This window comes from Equus przewalskii, chromosome 21 (genome assembly GCF_037783145.1).
Source record: "Equus przewalskii isolate Varuska chromosome 21, EquPr2, whole genome shotgun sequence".
NCBI lineage: Eukaryota > Metazoa > Chordata > Mammalia > Perissodactyla > Equidae > Equus > Equus przewalskii.
In genome coordinates, this window is record NC_091851.1 from 45088681 (window position 1) to 45109008 (window position 20328).

Sequence of the window (20328 nt, forward strand, 5' to 3'; positions counted from 1 at the left end):
TCAATAAGTCCACTTCTCCTTGTAGCTATTACTATTGTCATGATGCTGTTGTGAAAAGAAAGTACATAGTGGCCATGGCGTGTGCCCACCGAGGGAGTCTTACTTGGTCTTCCTCGCTGCCTGAGGTCCAGGTCTTCACTTTTGCTTGGTGACCTTGTGGGCAGGGCCTCCATCTCTTCCCGTTTTTGGAGGAGGACACGGCTTCCAAATCCCCAGCCATCCACAGAATCCCCTCTATGAGTGCTCAGTACCTAGGAAGCCCTCCACCGGAAGAGGAGACCACAGGGTCGAACGTTCGGAATTGAGGCTTGCCCCCAGGAGGTCCTGCCTCTGAGTTCTGGGGACCACTGAGTAGGAATCCCTTCGGGGCAGGGCTACTCTCTGCTGTAGGGGCGGGCCATGAGCCATATGTGGCTATTGAAAACACCCTAAACATTATTATTTCAACAGGTAAGCAGCACAAAAAACTGTTGCTATATCTTACGTTCTTTTTGCTACAGCAAGTTTTCAAAATCTGGTGTGTGTTTTGCTCTTACGGCATATTGCAATTTAGATGCTAAATTTTCCCTGGAAGCACTTGATCTGTATTTAGATTTTAAAATTTAAAGTGGAAAATGTAGATCTACACACCCGAGTTGTTCCAAACAAACTTTGAAGTTTTCCAATAACGAGGTCAAGTGTTAGCTTCTAAATTCTCATTTTACTTAAGTAAAATGAAACATCTGTTGCTCAGAAGCACGAGCCACGTTTCAATTGCTCACAAGCCACGTGTGGCTGGTGGTGGCTGTTGCATTGTATGGTGCTGATGGAGAACGTTTCCTCCGTCATCACAGAATGTTCTGCTTATTGGGCAGCACTGCTCTGGAACGATGACCTGGGGACCCTGTGAGGACGCAGACCCTGACAGGCAGATGGGGGGTGGGAGCGGAATGCTGAGGGTCTGCACTCCTGACAAGCTCCAGGCCAGGGCTGTGCTGCAGGTCTGCAGACCACGCTTGGAGTGGGGAAGCTCTAAAGAGTAGCACAGGATTTCAGAGAGGGGCTCTGGAGGCAGGCGTGCGCCCAGCTCTGGCCCCGCCTCCCAGCAAAGCAGCCTGCCCACTTGGCTTCCCTGGGCTCCTGCCGCACTAAAATCAGGGCTGGCCAAACCTCCAGGGGTTTCTGTGAGCATGTCAGAGGCTAACAGGGCTTGCATAGGTGATGCTCAGTAAGCGATGCCTCCATTGAAGGGCAGCTATAATTTTTTGTAGTTCTTTTGCACATTAAATTGAAACACACCTCTTTGTAACTCACACCCTCCCACCTTCCTTCTGTTCCCTGGGGCTAAGTGGAGACAAGTTTATTGCCTCAGTCACACAATAGCCCTTCAAACACTCTAAGGCAACAATCACATCTCCTTAATCTTCTCTTCTTACGCAAAACCATCATACCCAGTCTGTGAGTACCATGGGAGGAGAAACCTAGTCAGCAACTGTCAGTTATTCACACCTTAGTGAGAATTTGCTCATCAGCTTGATTTTCTCTGTAGGAGCAGGCAGGTGAACAAATGGTCCCAGCTCTCTGGGGACAACTTATCCCAGGCTGTGGGGCCCACTGTTGCAGCAAGAGGACCAGTCAGTCGTAGCACAGCAGCAGGATCAGAGGATTTACAATCTCTGGCCAGTTGAGGCCTGGATGGAGGTGGAGCTTCCAGAACTCTGTGTGGTTGGTCCTGATGAGTGCATCATCCCCAGCAGCTTGCATGCAGAAAGCCAACTGGGAAGGCACCAGATGCAGCCATGGACTCCCAAGTCTGGCCCCCCCTTCCTGGCAGTGCCTTCACCTTAGCTTTCTCTGCCCCAGCCAGCCCTTGGCTTGGGGGGTGGATGACCAGACTCGAGGTGTGGGGTGAAGATAGGGCGGGGGCATGCCATGGGCCCTCTGCCTCAGCTGCCTTAGACCAAAACTTTCTTAGATGGCCTTTCTTCCTTAGTATGCCACCAGGGCCGACATCAAGGGTTTCCCCTTTGCCTTCCCACAGCCTTAATAAAAGCATATTGAATGAATGAATGACATGAAAGCAAAGAGCCAAAAATGGAGGTAGGTGGGGCCTGTTCCCCTTCTGGCAGAATGCGATTCTGGGCATGCACCTTCCATCTCCTCGCCACACACGGCCTCTTCCTGAGCTGTCCGTGGCCTTTCCCTCAGATTTTGGGACACGGGAACTGGTATACACCTTGCATCTGCACGTCCTCTCAGGGAGTCAAAAAAAATGCCAGTAGGAGCGGGGAACAGTAAAATGCCAACCCAGACCACCTCAAGAGCAGCCTCCCACGAGGGAGGCAAAGCCCTCCCACCATCCACGGCGGTGGGGCTGGTCTGGGCCTGTACCTGACGTGAGTGTCATCAGGAGGCACAAGGGCTTGGGAGAAGGGGGAGCTGGTAAAGGTTCAAGTTCCCTGGACGGACGGCGGGGAAGATGGCCTTGAAGACACAGAGCTTGCTGAAGGCTGGGGCGCTCAGAGCCTGGTTGCACGCCCACCAGGGGCCCAGGCCCAGGAATGCCCCAAAGGACATGGCCGAGGTCACAGCAGGGGAGACCATCCCTAGGGAGACAACCCCCACCCATGTGACTGGCAGCCTTGACCAACGGAGCCCCTGATCGTGTGCTCCAAGACCCAGCCCTGGAAAAGCCAGCTCTGGGGACAGCCTACAAGACAGGCCACCCAGCTGCAGGCCCCGGAGAGGCGGCACTCCTGCACTGTGGGGCAGGGTGGCCCTGCAGAAACCAAGTCTGGGTTTCCTTGGGATGGCCTGAGCCCTGCCAGCTAAACGACAACAAGACCTGATGGAAAACGTCAGCCCATCTGAGGTCCACTGAGCCGGAAGCTGCTCTCCACAGCTGTGGCGGCTCTTTCTCTCTCTTTCGCTCGGGGCATTCACCGTGCAGTCCTCAGCTGCACCTCTGCTTCCAGGGAGCGCCCCTCTCCTTTCTGTCCGCAGCCATGGCCTCATTCCTTTGAGGGCTCCCAGCCAGCCGCATGCCTCCCTGCCAGCGCCAGGGCCTGCCCCAGCCTCCCTGGGTCTGTCCAACCTCTCCGGCAGCCCAGCAGTGGCCTCACCATGGGGCCCTCTCAGCACCTGCTGAGCCCAGGAGAAGGTCACCAGGACCGTCCCTGAGGTGGGGAGGAGGGGCTCCAGGGTGGTTTTCAAGCCCAAAATGAAGGCATTGACTTTCAAGACAAAGTCCTTGCTCCTCTCCTGGGCCTCCTTGGCCTTCTTGTCACTGATGTCAGAGTACAGGCGCTTGCATCATCCTCAGAATTGCTCCTGATATGGTAGAAAAGTGAGTAAAGCACACCGGCCAGAAAGAATCCCAAGGCCTTCTCTCCCTCGTGGGCAGGGTGGCCTCACTTTGGAATCTGGAGACTGACCCTCCAAGGGCTCAGCATGAGCATCTGCTAGAGTGCACCCCCACCCCCCGCCTTGCAGATGAGCAGCCGCGGCCCAGAAAGAGAGAATGACTTGCCGAAGGTCACACAGCGAGGTCTGGGTTGGGAGCCAGAGTCTACACTTCTTTTTTTTTTTTTTTAAAGATTTTATTTTTTCCTTTTTCTCCCCAAAGCCCCCCGGTACATAGTTGTATATTCTTCGTTGTGGGTTCTTCTAGTTGTGGTATGTGGGATGCTGCCTCAGCGTGGTTGGATGAGCAGTGCCATGTCCGCGCCCAGGATTCGAATCAACGAAACACTGGGCTGCCTGCTTCGGAGCGCGCGAACTTAACCACTCGGCCACGGGGCCAGCCCCCAGAGTCTACACTTCTTGAAGGCAAATCTCAGACTTGAGAAATTCTGCTCATCATCCCTCCAGTCCAGGCTGGTCCCCTGGACACCTGTCACTGGCATCCTGCCCTCTTGCCCACCCGCTGCAGCCTGCCTTCCCCAGGTGCCCACCCTGGACCCAAACAGCTCTCAAAGTGTTCAAGTGCAAACTCCGGCCTGAGTCAGCTGCGGAGGGTTACCAGATTCTCCACTAGGACGTGCTGGGAGACTGTGCAGTAAGGATTCCCCTTGCCCAAAGAGAGGGCTGCTTGGCACAGGCTCCTGGGAGGTGAGCTCTAAGTCCTTGGGATGTGCTGACTGATAAGACTGTCCTTGTTTGCCTGAGGGTCTTGGGCCACGCCAGACAGCCTATGCTGACAACATGATTTAGGATGGGGGCCTTGGGCCACGAGATATCAGCTTGACCTCTAGAGAGGCTGGAGACCAAGGTCAACCACATGGGCAGTCAACCATGTCTACGTGACTGAGCTTCTGTAAAATCCTGGACACCACGGCTGGAGGGCCTGTGGCTAGTGGACATTGCTCATGCATGTGGTCACGCATTGCTGGAGAAGTCCGTGCTGTCCCCAGCTCCATGGGGAGAGAACACAGAATCTCCCACCCAGAGCCCTCCTGGCCCTGCCCCTGTGCGCTCCCCTCTGCTGAGCTGCCTCCGCTTCCCTTCAGCAATAAACTGCAACTGGGAGGATGAAAAGCCTTGCAGAGTTCTGAGTGGACTTGTAGCCAATTATTGAGCCTGAAGGTGGCCTTGGGGACCCCCAAGTGGCACAGTGACTTTGTACAGATCTATCCTCCATCAGGGTCTCTGTTTCTGCCTCAAACTGAGGAAAATGGACAAAAAGTTTCCCTGGTCCTTCGAGGGACATCTGCATTTAAATTGCATGTGTGCACGTTTCAGCCGAAAGACGACTCCCTAACGGGAACCTCAGGTGCTGGTGTCGGAGGTGTTTGGGGGCTTCAGCAGCCCCAGAAGGGTCCCTGCCCGAGCCCTGGCTCTCAGGACAGTGCCCCCGAGAGGGGGCCTTGCCTTCTGTGGAGGAGCCACCAAAGCTCATTCTTTACGACGCGCTCACCCCTTGCCCTTCAGTAGACAGTGTTTCCCCCGCTAATATTTACTGAGTAGCTGTTAGAGGCCTGGCATTGTTCAGGTGCTGGGGACACAAAGGTTAACAGACAAAACCGCTGCCACCTTCTCCTGTCCCTGATGCCTATCAGCCTTACGAAGATGCTGACAAGGCCTGTAGGACGGCCCCATTTTAACTTTGAGGAATTCGATATTTCTTCTTTTTTTTGTACCCTGTGAATGCCACCCAGCATCTTGTGGAGCATGTGGTCGCACACGCCTCTTCGTGCCCCACCTCCCTCCACCCTTTCTGCCTCTCCCTCCACCTCTTGCTCCTCTCAGCCCTCACTGTCGGAAGGGGAAGATGCTGGAGGCCTCCAGCTTGTGACTCAGCCTGGAGAGGATGAGGCCACAAGGACCACCCCGACATCTGGAGCCAGGGGACGTACAACTTTCATTGCGTCCACCTGCTGACCCTGAGGGGAGGGCAGCGCAGTGCCTGTGGAGAGTGTCCAGCCTCATGGCCTACCTCCTCCCTCCCCATCACCCCCCCTTCCAAATCTTGCCTCTCCTCCAAGAAGGGCCAGCTGCTGTCCCACCTGCCCTAGGAGGCTTCCCCTCACCTGCTAACTTCCCTGAGCCTCAACTGCCTCATCTGTACAGTGGGGCTGTAACAGGATCTGCCTCTGGCGGCTGTGATGAGAATTACGTAGGTAGATTGGCATGATCAACACTCTCATTGTCAACGTGACGATTACACTACTCTGTACCAACTACAGAGAAACGACATAGCGTCCGGCTAAGAGCGGGAATCCTGGAGTCCGCTGCACATTGAACTCCCAGTTCCACCACAGCTTCACACGCACTTGACCTGTGTGACAGCTGAGTTCCCTGCCCTCTCTGCTCCTCATTTTCCTCGTCTTGAGGGCTGTGGTGAGCAAAAGCTGGCTGTTTTTCCGGGGAGCTGTGGTGGTCACTCGCTGAGCCCCCTCAGCCCTCCTCCGACCTCCTCTACGCCTCCCTGCCTTGATTTCCCACCATCCGAGCATGGCGCCTGCTTCTTACCCAGACGTCAGCCCCTCTGGGGAAGGACCAGGCCTTGTTCTGATACGTGTCTCCAGGTGCCTAGCTTGGGGCTGGGCATCCAGAAGCTTCTCAATGAACAGGGCTGGCTGGGTCTGAATTCACCCTGACAGCCGTCCACTCTTGTTCCGGGGCCACCTCACCTGATGACTCCAAGACGCTCTAGGACCTCCTTCCAAACAGTGCCTGCAGCAGACAGGGGCTCAGGCTCCGGCCTCTGAGTGTTTTCTGGCCGCACGACAAGGCCTCTGCCGACGCAGAACGGCCAAGGACCGGGCTGGTCATTCTCCTCACTGCGCCCGCAACATCCTGCCTGGCACTCTGCACACACATGGGGGTTGTTTGGGCGAATGTGGGTTGGACTGAGCAGTAGAGGCTGGATCGTGGACTGGGTGTCTTAGAGCCATGTCAGGCAGATGTTCCCTGTGCTTCACAAAGAAGGTCAGTAGACTTCTTCTCATCCTTCAAGCCTGAGCCCCTTCTTTTGATTCCCCGAACTCCTAACCTTAGCTGGGTTACCTCCTCTGTACCCCCATGATAGCCATTGCCTGGCCCCAGGGCTCTCCGTGAGAGGGTGGGAATGCCTTTGTCCACACTTTCTCCTGGTGCCACCGGCAGGTCAGGGAACATCCGTGCCCTCGTTCCCACCGCGCCTCTGAAGCTCTCCGGGGGCCAAGGGCTGTATAGTTCAGGGCCAGCGTCAGGCGCTGCTCAGGGCAAGGAAGTGCCGCGGCAGGAAGAGTTGAGGGGGCCAGAAGTGGCCCTGAGGCCGGGGCAGGCGGGGGCAGGCCGAGTCCCGAGGACTAGGAGAGCAGAGGACACCCCGGGGAGTAGGCGCGGGTCTAAGGCGCAAAGCATCATCTCCATGAGGGAGTTCAGTGGAGAATGCCCCAGACATGGAGGCATGTTCATGAGAACTGTGTGAAGAAATGGCTGAAAGGGCAGAGTGGGGGGACCCGAGGGCGAGCAAAGGGCCGTGTTTTTCATCATGAGCGTTCAGAACACTTTGGCTTTTAAATAACATAGATGCCTTACTTTGATAAAAAGAAAAAGTGAGAGCAATACTGGGTGTTCTTAATTCATACATACAACTAGAGTAAGAGGCCCCAGGTGCAGCCTTTGGGAGCGGAGCGTCAGGTTCACCTGTAGGTCATTATTCACGGTGGCGCAGCCATCACTTGAACCGTGTGCAGCAGTTAAAAAGAACGAGGTAAATCTAACGTGCCAATGTGGACACATGCCCACTGTGTAGCATTACATGGAAAAGTAATGGGCAGATAGATGTACTCAGAGTGACGTCCTGTGTTGGTCCAGCCTGGAGGGAACGTGGGAGAGCTGGCTCCAAACAGCCTGTGGGAGGCAGGTGGCCCCCAGTGGCCAAGTCCTGGATACTTTCCCTTCGTTTATTATCCATTTTATCCAGGATTTAATTTTTTATAATGAGCATGAATTTCGATTGTAATCAGAAAGCTTAGGCCATAAAAATATATAAAAATTAATTTAGAGGAAATAAATATAACTTCACGTTCTTACTAGACCACCACATGGCTTAAGAAACATCAGAGGGAGGGTCCCTGGAGGATCAGAGGAGGGAAGTGGGGTCCATCATCCCCTTGAGGGGGGCCGTGAGAAGGGGACACTTAGGAGCTGGTCTCTCTTAGTCTTCTGGTCAGGTTGCGGATAAAATGTGGCAGACCCAGTTACACAGGAATTTCAGGTAAACAATGGATAATTTTTTAGTACAAGTCTGTCCCCTGAAATATCTGGGACATACTTACACTAAAAATGTGTTTGTTGTTTATCTGAAATTCCATTGAACTGGGTGTCCTGTATTTGCGTTTGCTATCTCTGGCAGCCCTGTGTTTTGGGAACCTGGGCCCTTTGAGAGTTTGATGAAAACGTGGGCCTTCTGAAAAAGCGCCCAGGTCCTACTTTGCATTCGATCCAGGGAATTCGCGGAACCATCTGAAAGTCCATGCGTGGGTTTAGACCAGGGCTCAGCAAACCTTTTCTGCAGAGTGCCAGATAGTAAATATCTTCAGCAAAAGCAGCTGTAGGCGATACATCCACAAACGGGCGTGGCTGTGTGCCAGTAAAACATTACAGGAAATTCAAATTTCAGTTCCCATAAATAATTTCTGTGTGTCAAGAAAAATATTGTTTTTCTTTTGATGTTTTTTCTAACCACTTAAAAATGTGAAAAACCATTCTTAGCTGGCAGGCCGGGCTTGGCGCACAGGTCCAGAGCACAGAGCCCCGGCTGGTTCTCCTGAAGCCCCTGCACCACCCTCTTGTCTCTGCTGCAGCCCTGGTTCCTCCTTCAGGATGGAGCGTGCGGCGTCTGCGGGAAGCGGAACTCCTCGGACGGGGCAGGTGGGGCTTCTTCGAGAAGACAGCTGTCATGGAAAGAATGAGGGCTGACAGTAGTGTGGTTAGACCACAAGTGGGCCCTCCGCCTCGCGGCTCCCTGAGATGGAGCCCCGGGAGGCGAACGTAAAAGTGGTCTTTACCGTCAGGCGGCCCTGAGCGACAGGAGCTCTGTAGGGCCCCTTGGAGCAGGAGGAAGAGGATGTGGGTGCACCAAACAGCACACAGGAAGTGCTTGGTGATTCCTGGAAGCAGGGTGGGGGTGCACGGCCGAGGGGTCCACACAGCGTAGGGGGCTCAGGCAACTCTCTTTCCGATGCCAGGCCCTACCCTCAGCACTAGCTGGGTCGCTGGGGGTACGTCCCTAACTGGGTGGTGGCTTTCTTGGGGTGTTTAGGAAGAGACGTGAAGTGGGCCACCTCTTTTGTCTGTTTCTTTCACTCACCTCTCCTGGAACTGTTTGCTCATTGGCTGCCGCTCTCTGTCCAGCCGGGCCTGTGTCAGACCCATGGGTGCGGCCGTGCTGCATCTGCGGCATGCACACGTTGCCGTCCGGAGAACATGTGTGACTTCCCAGCGCCGGAGCAGCACAGACTTGGTTGGCAAAGCTCTAGCGAGTTAGCAAGGCCTCTCGAGAGGTTGGTCCCACTCTATGGGGACCGAGAGGGAAATTTCATGAGGCTGGACATACTCCACTCAAAGGATGGTCTTTGCACGCAGCCCGACCTGGTTACCCTGTGTCCCAAGTTCCTAGAATGCCACTAGCCCAGAGGATAAATCCATGATTTCATCAGTTCGGAGTTTCGGTTTTTCTTGCTCATGTTGCCCTTAGAGCCGAAATGCCCGTCCTTTTATGAGAATTGGCCTAAGAAGGTAATGCCTTTTCTCGATAAAATAAAAAGTGGCAATCTCCTCTCTAATTATATTTATTTTTTGCTGGTCTACAAAAATCCCAAATCTGGGGATCAGTTCCTTAAATGAGTAGTAAGAACAATCTCTCAGTGTGTTAATTGACTGGAAAGGAGATTTAGCCATCTCCCTTTTTACTGGGGAGGAGTTTTTTTGTTTCTTCTTTTTTTTTTGCTGAGGAAGACTGGCCCTGAGCTCACATCTGTGCCCATCTTCCTCTACTTTATATGTGGGATGCCTGCCACAGCATGGCTTGACAAGCAGTGTGTAGGTCCGCACCCAGGATCCGAACTGGTGAACTCCGGGCTGCCCAAGTGGAACATGCGATCTTAACCGCTGTGCCACCAGGCCAGACCTGAAGGAGTTTTTGATATAGGATATTTCTGTCTTCCTCCACCAGCTTTGTAAAGCGAGGCATTACCAAGAATTTAGTATTGATCTCTGGGAAGATACTGAGGAAACTCTCTGGCTCCAGGCGTCAGACATAAAAAGGCTAATTTTAAAAGGTTAGACAACAGAATCTACAAGTTCGGCATATGATTTTGTTCACTTCCCCAATCCACCTGCAAGAGGCTTTCCACATAGGGTTGGCCTCCGTCTCATGGAGCCAGCTGAAGGTATGGGGAATAGTGGGGTCAGGACAGAAAAGCCAGGTAGGCAAGGGAGAATCCATTGTACCTGAGTCAGAGACCTGGAGGAGGAAAACAGCGAGCTGGTCTAAGGTGCCGCAGGTCACCTCGCTGTCGGAATGGAGACAGGCAGGGGAAAGAGTGGGGTAGAGGTGTGCTGAGATTTCATTAGAAGGGTCTGGAAAATCAACTTGTTGGGATCAGACGCTTGTTCTTTCCAAGTGGTGTTTGAATTTTCAGAGTTTTTTTAAAGGGAATAAATAATTCTATAGATTCTTCTCCCCAATCAGTGGCCTGCCTTTGAAATTAACCATTTCTCTGGCTGTCTCTCTGATTGGGATCGTGTCCCTCCTCAGTTTTTCTGAAGTGCTATCGTGCCAGCTGTTATTCGCTTAGCCACACACAATGTAACTTTGAAATGTGATGGAAAAAAAATTAGCATTTCCAGTGAACTGGAAAGAATGCATCTGATTTCAAAATGTGTACTTAAAAAAGGAAAAGCGCACCCAAATTCATGCTACCAACTATAGGGCTTATTCTGCCAAGCCAAATCTGAAATGCATTTTTGCAAAGGAACAACTTTATTTATGATTTTTTTAGAGGAAGGAAATATGAAGATCCAGACACAGGAAAAAAAAAAAAAGCATCTTGAGGATTTAATACAGCTTGGATTAATCAAAGTGCCTGCTTTTAAACTGTGTGCCCCCACAGAGGAGTGAATTAATGAGCAATTTATGCAATGAATATATTTTTTCTTTAATTATCTAGGTATTTCAGATGAACGTGCTTCTTCTGACTTGAATTCTCCAGATACTTCTCTGAAATTTTAGCTTCACTTTGCATGTATAATTACAGCCTCCAGTTGTTCACAGAGCAGGTCTCGAGGCAGTGGCAACCTCTCTCACCCCCACCCTCATGCAAATCAAGCTGGTTTCTCACCACTCAACCTCGACTCTCTCTCTCCTGGATCCTTTGGAATGAAGAATCCATTTAGGAATTATCCTGAGGCCAGTGTCTCCGAGGCTGGTTTGGAGGAGAGCGCTTTAATAACAATACAGACCTGGACCCCACTCCTGGAGATTCAGAATCAGCAGGTCTGAGGTGGGGCCTGGGAGCCTGTATTTTTAAAGGTTATGTAGCTCACACACACAGTGAGAAGGAAATGCTAAATTACTCAAGTTAGCTTATCTGCTGCCCTTACAAGGGCAGTCTGTAGACCACCGAAGGCTCAACCTCAAGGCTGGAGCTGTGTGAGCCACAAGAAGATGGATTTTCCCTTCGCCGCACAAACTCAGTTGCAATTTAGGTCCCCAAGAAATGTGTGGGACCTCTAGAAGCAACCTGAGTTTGCATCTGTGTTGGTCCCCCAACCCCTAACAACACTAGGGCTGGTTCTTGGGTCCCAAAATTGTCCTGCTTCCAGGAAATGGAGAGGAAGCAGGGCACTAGGTGTGGAATTCCTAGGCAAGGGCCTACAGCTTGTCAAGTTCAGTCTTATCTCCCCCTGCAGCTTGATCAAAATGGATGGCCAGGTTGCAAGAAACAATAGCTGGGGACCACCAAGAAGGCTGAGCTATTGACAGCCCTGAGTGGCAGATGTTGTTGGTGGAATGTCCCTTCCTCTCTCAAAAACAATCCAGCGATTTTACCTGAGCGCAGGGAGCCGGGCAAAAGGACTTGGAAGGAGCCCAGCCACCACCTCTGCAGCCATGGCCTCCAGGTCACCCAGCTGGCAGCCCTCTTGCTGTTTCAGGGACGATACTTGGGTCTCTGCAGCACGTCCTGCCGTCCTCTCCCGGACACCCTCCCTGACCAAGGCCTTTTCTAAAGCCAGAGGAGGGGCTCTGGGGGAAGAGTATTCAACCTGATGGGAAAATGCTTGATCAGTGGAAAGAACGGATTCCTTCTGGGCCCTTCTCCCCTCTAATGCAGCCCTTCCTGGTCTGCTGGGTCAGGAGGCTCCAACACTGATCCCCAGGTTCACTTCTTCCCACTTTGCCCCCACTTAGGAGTAAAGGGAGGGTGGGGGCTGGTTGTGAGACAGGCTGAGATACACCCCCCAGCTGGCCTCTCATCTCCCCGACCCGAGAACTTTCGGGAACCAGAAACTTACCGTTCAGGAAAGTACAAGAATGGCTAATTCTTCCAGCCACCCCTCCACTTTGCCACAATTTCCATTAGCACCAACATCACCACCTCCAGAGCCTGGGTGGCCTCCCGGCTTAGATAATTATTTTCTCATTAGTTCCGTTCACCTGCAACCTTCTTTAGACACTGGTGTATCAAATGGTCATCTTTGGGCATATACGGCCAACTGGGTCCACTGCCCTGCCGGAGCCTGCCTCCCAGCCCTTTGCCCCATGCTCACTCCCTGGGGAAGGTGGCCTCACACTCTCTCTGGAACTCCTCTGACACACAAAAGTCCCGCATTAGCCAGGCATTTATCTGGGTTACAAACTGCCATCTTCCTGTGCCAGGAACGTATGTGAGGCAGCTCACATAGGAATAGGGGAGCCCCCCGGGGCAGCCAGAGAACCCTCAGAGGCTGCAGGGTTCCCCTAGAATACGTTCTGCCTCCTGGGCTGACAGCCCACGGGGTTGGCAGTCCCAGCCCCGAAATGGCCACCTGTCTCCACTCAGGCAAGAGCGTTTATTGAGCACCTCCTCTGTGGCAGGCACCGTGCTAGTTACTGGACTTCAGCAGGGAACCGAGGAAAGCCCCTTCCCCATAGCATTTCTTAGGTGACAACGTGTGCAGTTGCTAATATTTGGCTGTCTTTGACCTATGAGACCAACACTGAGCGCCGGGGCTCACTGGCCTTGCCCATCCTCAGGCGCCCATGCAAGGAGAACCCTGGCTGGCTCCAGCCTCCCCTCCTGCCTCTCAGAGCAGCTCCCTGCCCCTGGAGTCAGACGTGGATTTGAGTTCCGTCTCCAATGTTCTCTGTCTGGGTGACCGTGGACAAGTCGCCCAACTTCTCGGAGCCTGTGAATGGGGGGTCACACCAGCGCTTTCCTCCTTAGATCAAGTGGGGTCATGTGTATACAGCCCACCGTCAGCACCCAGCCAGGTCAGTTAGTTTGGGTTATTTGCTGTTTTCCGTAGGAGAGCTGTAGGAGGTTTCTTGAAACAGTCTCCTCATGTCTGTTCAGTGCCTACAGCCTCCAGCACTGTCTTCAGGATTGTTTCAAAACCTCAAAAAGACCTACTAGAAACATCTGCACAGACCAGCCAGGAGTTCTCCTTCTCTAGGAACTTGCTTTTCCCAAGCTCAAGGTCCGTAGCCTAAATGAAAGTTGGATGGAAGGATTAACTAGGCTTTCTACAATAAAAAAACTAACTAACGGGGAGATGTCCAAGAGCTCGTGCACGGGAGTTCAGGCTGTAACCAAATCCAAATGAGCAGGCACTCGGGTATTGTGAAGGCCAAACAGGAGAGCTGGGGGCCTGTGAGATGCTGCTTCTGTGTAGCAGTGACTACACGTCACCCTCAGCCTGCTCTGCTGGAATTCTCTTTGCCTCAATCAGGAGAAACCATTATGCCCTTCTCCACTGGAAGCCCTCCCATGTTTTTCCGAAATATAATTTGGAGCTCACTTGCATGTAAGTATACCATAGATCTTCTGGGGGGACCTTTATCCCAGGACCCATCTCTGGCACTACCTGCAGTATCTCTGAGAATGGGCTGCAGGCAAGTGTTGATCCATCCAAACCCTGGAGCTCATTAGGCCTCCCTTATCAGCTTAAGATTTGTGGCACTTAAGGCATAATTGACATCAGAGAATGGACAATACATTCTAAAATGGAATGGAAAATACATTCTAAAATGGAATGGAAAGTGAAGTTTATCATCTTTGTACAGAGGTAGACAGAGACAGCAAAGGAGACACCTGGTTTTGCTACTTGGCAGAGTAACTGAAAGCTCACTGCAAATGCCTAAGTTTTTTTTCTCTCTTCTTGATCATATTGAGTCAGGGAATCCAAGAGGCCAAGTCACTGACAGTAAAGAAGATTTGCTGTGGGGCAGGGCGGGGGGTGATGTTGTGCAGAGCTGTGTGTCCCCAACTTCAGCTACCAGGGTTCCAGCTCTGTGGTTCTTGCGTATCTGCAGGCTTAGCTGTGCTGCTGTTTACCTAATATTGTTTTGCTCTTGCATTACTTAAATAAATGATTTGAAAAGGAAATTTTACTCTACCATAGTGAGTGGAAAAATCTTTGTCACTTGATGCAAATAGGAAAGACCCATAAAAACAAGTCCCTGCTTATCCAACTAATAAAGTGTCAACCAAAACCCTCGCCATCTTGCTCGGGGACAGGGGTGGGGCGGGGTGGCCGGAGAAGGGACAGGAGCTTTAGACTCAGCTGCAGCCCACCAGCAGAGGCTGTTGACAGCTGCCTTGTAATTTGTAAGACACCAAAGTAGCACAGAATATTAGCAAAGCAAAGAATCCTGAGAAAACAACTGCAAAATGAAAAATTCCAAGACCCAGAGAGGGGCCCAGATTTCCCAAGACAACACACCTGAGTTTGTTTCATACGAATTCATCATCCCTTCCCTGTGATATGTTTTTCATAACAAATTAGCATGGGGTATGTGTGTTTAAGGAAATTTAATTTTATCTATTTATTTCTGAGGACTTATTTCTGGTTCAAAAATCAAAACATACAAAAGAGTATGCAGGGAGGTGTCCTGTGGCCTCTCTCTGGCCTCCCTGTGCCCCTCCTGGGAGCCAGCCAGCTTAGGGATACACTACGTCTACACAAGCCAATGCATACGTGTATATTTGTTCCTTTTTTATAAACACAGACGGGAGCATACTATAAACACTGTTCCCTACTGTGTTCCAACAATGCGATGACGCATCTCCTCTCACTATACAATGAGCCTCCTGCTTCTGTTTTTAGCGCTACACTGCCGTGCCCTCGCAGGGGAGGAACAGGCTTTATTTAACCAGTCCTCGATGGCGGGCATCTACGTGGTTTCCAGTCTGTTGCTGTTACCGACTGCTCTGCAGTGAACAAACCTGTATATTCATCACCGCGGGCCTGTGCGAGGACAGCGACAGGAGAAATTCCTGGCAGCGCAATTAGCATGCATTTTAGAATATTGTTTCCCATGTTTGTAATGTTCTCGTCCCCATGGGGTGGAGGTTTGGGCCAACAAGGTCAAGATCAGGGGACGTGAGCTCCAAAGAGTTGCTTTTTATTTTCTCCATTTCAAGAAAATGCTTCTCTCAGGCTCAGTCTTTAGAAAAAAGGATAATTCAATTTGAGCTGCACACCCCCTGACTGGGTTCTCTATGAATTATGGATTTTTAAAAAGACAGGAAAGGAGGTGAGATATTGAATTTCCAAACTGGTTTTATCTTACTCAATTTAAAGTTCATCTTCTGATTCTGATGTAGGCACTGGTGTGCGAAGCAGCGGCAGCAGCCCCTGTCCAGGCCTTCTCGCAATGAGTCGGGGGGTGACGCACTCCCAGGAAATGCAGGCTTATTCTCTGGTTCCTGCCAGCCAGGCCGCTAGCACACAGCCTGCCTGGGTTTCACGATTTGTAGGAAAACTGGAACCTGAGCCGCGGCCTCACCACGCCATAGTGGGACTTGTCTAAAGGACTTGGGGGCTCCTGTACCACCCGGGGTACTGCCTGGGTGAGGGGCTGTCTCGGGTGGGGTAGCCACAAAGAGAAGACTTTTGAAGATAGGAAATATGGGCAGTGACTCCGAAATGCAGCAAATCAGCACCCTGATTCAGGAGACTGTGCCATCTCTCTGAGGTCCTATCCTTAAAACACCAAGCATGTCCAACCAGTGCTTCCGCACTGCCCGTGGGCCTGGCCCTCCCCGATTGGACTGTTTGGCCTTGACTAGAGACATTTTGGGTTGTCACGACTTGAGAGTGGAAGGGTGCTATTAGCGTCTAGTGGGTAGGGGTCAGAGATCCTGCTAAACATCCCCAAATGCCCAGGACAACCCTCACAGCAGAGAATTAGCCCACCCGAAATGTCAACAGTGCCCTCATTGAGAAAGCCAGCCCTAACCCAGCCTTGAGAGGAAATAAGAATGATCCAGGGACTAAATGTTACCTTCGAAAGGTGGCAGCAGCCATTTCACCCACACTAAGGGGCAGGAGGCATGCCAGACCCACCTGTTCCCAGGCTCTGGCACATGGAGGACCCTCACGGAGTCTCAATCTCCTGAATTTCTATGCTGCAAAAATGTACAGATCACCTCAGAGGGGAAATGTATGAGAGAAGCAATACCCCAGCATCCTCAACAATTTTTCTCCTCTGAGCTCCGAGCTTTTCCAGGACGACGTTACTTTATATTCCTACAATATAAGGCAAGAAGGATTGCTCTTCTCCCTTTCCAGATAGACATATTTTCCAGAGAGCTGGTCCTGACAGCTAGTTAGTGAGGGAGCTGGATCAGAATCGATAAGTCCCGAATCTCTTTTTTATTTTTACAAAATGAAAACAGCTCTTTTTTTCTGATTATAAAAGCGATACATGCACATTGTTCCTTAGAAAATTCACAGTACAGAAAAACATAAGGAAGAAAAAGTAAAAATTACCCAAATCCTTTCATCAAGAGATAAACAAATATAGACAGTTTGGTGCTTATCTTTCCAGCCCTTTCTCTGCACGTGGGCATGCACATATATTACCCAAATGAGGGTTTCTCAGCTTCAGCCCTATTGACATCCTGGACTGGATCATTCTCTGCTGTGGGGCCGTGCTGGGCTTTGTAGGATGTTTAGCAGCATCCCTGACCTCTGCACACTAGATGCTAATAGCATCTCCCCACTCCTGAACTGTGACAACCAAAAATGTCCCCAGACATTGCCCAATGTCCCCTGGGGTGCAAAACTGCCCCTGGTTGAGAACCACTGAGTTAAAGGGAATCATGTACCTACTGTTCTGTACATACCCAATGTTTGGAGAGAGAGAGAAAAGAATAAGGCTTACGACTTTTGTGTCCTTTGGTTTTTAGCATCAGAGTTGGGGGTCAAGGCCCAGTTCTGACATATACAAGGCAAGATCTTTAGGTAAATTACTTGACTTCTGTGAGTCTCAGTTTCCGCATCTGCAGACTGGGACAGCGATGGGACCTCTGTGCCAGGAATGATCCCAGGGGCCCCTGGTTGGTCTCCTTGTGTGCTGAGCTCTGTGCTTCCTGTGGCAGGGAGCCCAAGACCCAAAGGAGGCTGGCCCCTTCCCAGGGAGGAGAGGTGGGCTGCAGGGTGATTTATTCCAGGCGCTGAGGCGAGAGGAGCAGCAGGGGGCTGGCACAGACAGCGTCATGAGGTTCTGTTTGTGGGCTTTGTTTTTTAATTCAATTCTTTTAGAAAAGAGATAAGCATATGTCTGCTTCAATCTAGTATGCTAGGTTTTTTCTTTTCGTGTAAACTTTGGTTTCTTTGGAGCTTCTGATATTAAGGAAAAAAAAAGACAAACGTACAAGATCAGTTGGAGGTTTAAGCAAATTGGTTTATTCCATTGCCGGGGGAATTGAGGTAGATGAGTCATAATCTAGGGTTTGTCAGATTTTTACTAAGTAGCATCTGATTTCGATGCTGATGAAAGAGAAGAGACAGCCTCTTGTTCCTTGCTGTCCCCACCCCCTTCAAGCCCTGCCTCCATTTCTGCCTGTGCTCCTTCTCATGCTCAGATGGTGAAGTCGGGCCCATTCGGAGCTAGGTCAGAAGGTGGAAGGACCCTCCCTTCACTAATCGCCAGTGGTCTTGGCTAAGCCTTTGTCAGCTCTGGCCTACAGTTTCCTCGTCTGTAAAACGACCCCCAGAGACCCAGATCTGATTAGGTCCTACCCTCCCTCCTTAGAACAAGCACAATTCTTCCCAGGGCCACAAGGCCTGAGCTCTGAGCCGTGCCCACTACTTCTCACTTGTCCCCGTTAGCCATCAGGTCGCCTGGCCTTCCTTGGGTCCCGCCTGCTCTCTAGTTCTCTCCCACAGGCCTTTGCACGTGCCATTCCGCCCCTTTGCCGAGTCATGCCTTTCATCCTGGGGTCTCAGCCCTGCATCCCGTCCTCTGGGAGAGACCAGCTCCTCTGTGGCACAGCCTCGTCTACAGCAGATTGACAGGTGCTTCTGTGATGATCCGATTAGCGTCTGGCTCTCATTTGTCCGTAAGCATCCCAAGGGCTGGGGCCCTGTCCAATTTTGCTCACTATTGTATGACCAGTGTTTCACATGGTGCCAGGCATGATCAATAAATGTTTGAAGGAAGGAAGGAGGGAGGGAGGAAGAGACCCTTCCATCTCTAAAAGTGTGATTTTCTTTTCCCTTCAACATCCCAATCTTCCATAGTCAAGTGGTACATGAATATAAGCTCTCTCTGCCTCCTGCCTTCCTCCTCTTCTGGGGGCCGAGGTGAGCATCTCCCATTAGTGGATGGGGAGACGCATCCATTAAGCCACCTGCGATGGCCCATCCGCCACCAGCCAGCGCGTGGGAGAAGCGATGAGTCAGCGCTTCCACGGCATGAGTGACCAAGTGGCCGCTCCAGCCTTCCTGAGGAGCTGTCCTCCGCCTGTAATGGAGAAATTATGTGAGGCATAATTTATAGTAAAAATCAAATGAACATTAATTCTGGTGAGTCACCCATGCAGAAAGGGCACCCGGCGGCTGCGGACGTGGGCTGCGGTTGAGGACAGCTAAATGTTTAATCAAAGTGAGAGAAGACTGTGCTGCATGTTGCGGTGCCTGAGGTTTGGGGCGGTGGGGTGGGTGTTGGTGTCTGAGCCCTTCTTGGTGGCCAGTCACACATCCACACCACCTTGGGGCTCCCAAGCTCAGAAAGGACTGGGCCAGTAGCCCATCAAGCTCCCTTATTTTACAAACGGGGACGTGAAGACCAGGGGGAGACCCCAAACTCATTGCACATCTTGCCCCAAACCACCCCTTGCCCAGCCTTGCTCACCCCTGCCCACGTCCCTGGTGCCCACTCTGCACAGCCCTCAGAAGCCAGGATGCCCGGCCTCCCAGGCTTCCTGCATCCGACACTCTTCTCTCCTCCCCCTGCCACCTCCTCCCAGGTCCAGTGCTATCTCCTCTTGAGGGGCAACTCCAACAGTCTCCCCACTTCCACTTTGGCCTCAAATGGCATTCTAGAAGGAAATTTCCAAAATGCAAACTGGACCGTCACTTGTCTGTGAAACACTTCAGTGGTCTGTCCCTGCCCCTGGGAAAGTCCAGGCTGGAGGCGTGCGTTGGGGGAGTTCTGCAGGTTCAAGACCTTCCCACATGATGTCCTCTCCCCCATGGGTACACTTCCCTTCTGCCTAGTCTCCTGCTACCTCCTCCTCATTCCACATACATGCCACCTCCCCCAGGAAGCCCTCCCTGCTTCTCCCAGCCAAGCCCCTGCTATTCACATGATCAGGGTCTGTTTCAGGCATGGGCTCTAAGCTCCCTGAGGACAGGCCCATGTCCATCTTGTGCCCCTCTGTGTCCCTGGGGCTCACAACAGAGCCTGGCTTGCAATAGGTGTGCATACACCTCTTCAGACTGTCCGAAGAGAGGGATGGGTAGTGACTGGCCCTAGAGAGCTGGTGATGGCACTAGGCATCCCTGCTTCTCTTTCTCTTCCCCTGGCCTTTCCAGGACTCTTCCCAGAAGGGAGCTGGTCCTCAGGAAAGCTGAGGGCGGGGGCGGCCCTTGTTTCCATGCACCTGCCCTCCACAGACCCCTGACAGCCCCATCACAGCCCCTCCAGCCTTGGCAGCAGGCCCCGTCCTTCAGGCCCAGACATCACAGTTAGATGTGAAGGAACAGGCTACAAGTGGCTCTCCTTCGCAGGTGGGTGCAAATGCCCGGTACATGGGCACATTGTCTTTTTGAGGATGGCATCAGTCCCAATTCATCTTGCATTACAAGAACATTCTGCCTTTTGAGAAAGTGAAGAATGTCGGGGGACTGTGGGGGAGATATTTTGGGGCAGACGGGGCCTCCCCTGAATCTCCTTCTGCCAAGCGCGTGCTCTGGGTTTTCTCCAACGTGGAAATCACTGCCAGCAGCCAGGAAGGCCTGGGCCAACAGCCTCAGGGCTGAAGGGACAGTCTCTGCCAGGCACGAGCCCGCCAGGGAGGCTCTGAGGAGGCCTGGGCCTTTCCCAAGATGTCCCTGGTGCACACATTGGGAGCATGTGGTAGCTTCCAGGACAAGAAAACCTGCCACACCCATCTCGTGCCCTAAACTCGGGCCCAGTGCCCACCCCTCCTCATTTGCACACTGCCCATCTTTGGTCGCAGCCAAAGCCCTAAGCACCTCCTGGACACGACACCACCTTCCTCCCTCCTGCCCAGTCACCCCCTTGTAAGGGACGGTCCTCTCTCACCTTTTCAGCCTGGATGTTGGTTGTGCACCTGCTGGGTACCAGCGCACCTAGGGCTTGGGAGACCCCAGCGGCAGGGCAGAACCGAGCCCCATGGTGCA

General features: G+C 52.1%; 1 long non-coding RNA gene across 2 annotated transcripts in view; it reads right to left on the reverse strand.

Moving 5' to 3' along the window:
- Positions 1–17341: 17341 nt before the first annotated feature.
- LOC103547038 (uncharacterized) overlaps positions 17342–20328 on the reverse strand; it is a 38310-nt gene continuing 35323 nt past the window's right edge. For both annotated transcript variants that reach the window (XR_011530881.1, XR_011530882.1), the window contains one exon: positions 17342–18424. This is a non-coding gene — a long non-coding RNA (uncharacterized lncRNA). The remainder of the gene's footprint in view (positions 18425–20328) is intronic.